Here is a 3,832-nt window from a genome sequence, read left to right as displayed (position 1 = left end):
CCAATAGAGGAGCTAGAGAAAGTACCCAAGGAGCTGAAGGGGGCTGCAACCCTGTAGGTGCAACAACAATATGAACTAACCAGTACCCCCAGAGTTCGTGTCTCTAGCTGCATATGTAGAAGACGATGGTCTATTCAGCCATCATTGGGAAGAGAGGCCCTTTGGTCTTGCAAACTTTATATGCCCCAGTACAGGGAACACCTGGGCCAAGAAGTGGGAGTTGGTGGGTAGGAGAGTGGGGGGGGGGAGGGAGAGGATATAGGGGACTTTGGGGATAGCATTTAAAATGTAAATGAAGTAAATACCTAATAAAAATTGGAAAAAAATAAAATATAATTTTAAAAAAAGAAAAGAAAAGAAAAGAAATACGGGCTCCCAGAGTGACCAGGATTGTAAAGTGAAAAAACCCATAACTCCTCAGTTTGAATTTAGAGTCATGGTCTGCTTTTGTAAAGATCAAATTCGTTTTGAGAATTTTCCTAGAATTTACCATTGGACAGTGTGCCAATTCTTAACTGTATATACCTTGGGAAAGCCATCAGCCAGTTAGTTTAGTAGGAACTAATCCCATTTGCTTTCTTTTCTTTCTCCCTCTGAGTTGAGATGAATGAATTTTGGAGAGGGGAGAGAAGCCAAAGGGTGAAAGATAGTAACAATCTGTGCTTATTGCTTGACCGAGCTTAAGGATCTTGCCACCAGATTTTACTGAGAAGGAAACAGGCTCACGGTTTGATATAGATGACTCATGAGCAAATTTATTAGCAAAATTTGAAGCAAACTGAAACCTCTATTCTGTTTCTTATTCGAAAACCTTTTTGTCCTCAAACCTCCTCCCCCTCTGTGGCCCAGATAGGAACATGCTTCCCTGTTCACTCTTGTAGCTGTCTCTCTTTGGTTACATCCCTTCCTTTCCACAGCATGTCCCCATCAAGGTTTCAGTCAACATACCCCAGCACGTGACCTTTCTTATGGGAAATTGGAAGCAGAAGAACCATACTTCTTAAATGACGTTTCTGTCCACAGAATAGGAAACATTCCTTTCCAGAGTCTCCACCCATCTTCAGGCAAATGAAATGTGTGGCATATTAGCAGTCAGGACTCCTGGAGAAGTCAGGATCCCTAGGGTCATGCAGCAATGCCATGGACCACTTGGGACTGAGAAGACAGGGGGTAAAGGATTCTTAGCTCCAAATGACTCTAAATCCTCACTACTCATTCCTAGCTGATGTTCTTGGGGGGAGCCTCTCCCTTCTCCAGCTTCATTCTCTTGGTCTGTAAACAGTCTCCACCCACTGCTCTGAATGTTAAAGGTATCAGCTTCTGTATTCTGGGCATAGTACTACATTGATTGGTATACTTTTCTGAAACTGTGGCCTTGTGTGTGGATAGACACCATTATTATGTGTGCTTCCTGGATGATAAAATCATAGCCTTAGCCAGAAGCTAGATCTGGTCTGAAACCAACTTTGGTTTCCGAGTCGCTGGAAAGTCCAAATGTTATGTTGCATGTGGAAGGACTTGGAAAACTCGAGATTTAAAGATGACAGCCTAGGAAGTTGACCACCTCAGAGTTGGACAGGACTCTGGCTGTGGAGCTGGTGGTAGAGAGCGTGGTGATCCACCTCCCTGGGCCGCAGTGACCTCCTGTAGGAGCAGACAGGATTGTGGCTTCTCCGTGTTGATGATGGGAATGAATATAAATTATTTCTGTGAAGCTCTCAGCATAGTTGCCAGGATATCAGCTGCTCTTGGGACCATGACTTTGAGGTAGAGGGCAGGGAAGTTAACAGTAATATGGAAGACAGCTTGTGGTATTCATGGGAAAGAAAAGGGACCCAACAGCTCTGAGCCTCACTTGCCTCCCAGCTGATGGTGTCAGGAAACTGATAAAGCCAACATTGTCTACTGAGGACCCCGTGTTTGTCTACAGACATCTCCAGGAATGATGCTAACTGCTGCCTTAAGGCTCCCCCATCTTTGCTAAACCTCAACAATGTCTTTCCTAAGGATGTTTATTTGTTAAATGAAAAAATTAACTTTATTATAAACTACACTTTGGGGTCAGTGTTAAAATGAAAGAGAGGTTTCTTCACAACTTTTATAGACAGTAACTTGAGAGCCACCAAACTCCTACCTACACCCTTTGTAAAGAAGCCCAACTGTGACTCTCCCTTAAGAAGTCCATTTCACATTGGTGTGTGTTTCTTATTCCTTCCCTGTGTCTCTTTATATTTACCATGCTTAAGAGTAAAACATCTCTCTCTAATGCTGTTTCATAATGGCTAACCTTGAAATTATTTTCTTCTTTGAAGCCACAAGCCTAGTTTTAACTGAGTACAGACAGGTCCCTAAAAAGAAGAGGCACTCTTTTGAATGTTTCAGAAAGTAGATTAAGGCTTCATCTTTCTCTCAGTCATGGATGGCAGTTTTTTAAGGTATTGATCCTATAGGAAAATAGACTTGACTTCTTCACAGGCCTTTCCTTATCGTTCATGTCCTATCTTTCATTTACTCCTTATTCCTATTTATGTGTAATATTCAGAGGAACACTGATTGCTGCCATTGATTTCCAACAAAAGCACCATGTACAGTGTGCAATAAGTGCAGAAGCCTCTGTCTGCCTCACTGGAATGAATGAAGCGCTGTGCCCAGAGGCAGAACCTGGACAGGGACCTCTCTGGCCACACCCACTCCTTACCAGCCTCTCTGGTCACACCCACTCCTTCTCTTTTATTGGATATTTTCTTTATTTACATTTCAAATGTTATCCCCAATCCCGGTTCCCCACTCCTGGACACCCTGTATCCCATCCTCCCTCCTCCTGCTTCTATGAGTGTGTTCCTCTACCCACCCACCCACTCCCACCTCCCTGCCCTCAGTTCCCCTACACTGGGGCATCTATCAAGCCTTCATAGGACCAAGGACCTCTCCTCCCATTGATGCATGACAAAGTCATCCTCTGCTACATATGCAGCTGGTTTGTTGATGGCTTAGTCCCTGGGAGCTCATGGGGGACTGGTTGGTTTATATTGTTGTTCTTCCTGTGTAGTTGCAATCCCCTTCAACTCCTTCAGTCCTTTCTGTAACTCCTCTACTGGCGACCCCGTACTCAGTCCAAAGGTTGGCTGCAAACATCCGTTTCTGTATTTGTAAGGCTCTGGCAGAGCCTTATCTCCATACTTGCTCCTATGAGTATTTTGTTCTCCTTCTAAGAAGGACGGAAGTACCCACATTTTGATCTTTCTTCTTGAACTTCATGTGGTCTGTGAATTGTATCTTGGTTATTTGGAGCTTTTGGGCTAATATCCACTTATCAATGAATGCATACCATGGCACACCCACTCCTTACCAGCCTGGACAGAGGCCTCTCTAGCCACACCTCCTTACCAGCCTCTCTGGCCATACCCACTCCTGGCCACATTCACTCCTTACCTGCAAGAACCAGAACAAAGGTGTTTGCCTGGGCTATGCTCTGCCCTCCTGCATCCATCCCAGACTGCTTTGTTCTTTCTGTGCCTTGGCTCTGAGCTGTCAAGTCTCCCTACAGTACCCCTTATGCATCACTTCCTGTTCCACAGTCTCTTTTGTCTCTGCAGATGAAGCCATCCCTGTTGTAATCGAAGGTGCTGAGCTTTGCTTTGCACAGGGTTGTGTTGTCTCACCTCGCCACTCCATTTTTAGTTCTCTTATGATTCAACTGGGAGGTGAAAAAAAAGAAAAGAGAGAGAGAGAGAGAGAGAGAGAGAGAGAGAGAGAGAGAGAGAGAGAGAGAGGAGAGAGAGAGATCTAAGAGAGAACATTAAGTAAAGTAACAATTCAGTTCACCTATAAA

Source organism: Mus pahari, chromosome 1, assembly GCF_900095145.1.
Source record: "Mus pahari chromosome 1, PAHARI_EIJ_v1.1, whole genome shotgun sequence".
Classification (NCBI taxonomy): domain Eukaryota; kingdom Metazoa; phylum Chordata; class Mammalia; order Rodentia; family Muridae; genus Mus; species Mus pahari.
This window is presented reverse-complemented; position numbering follows the sequence as displayed.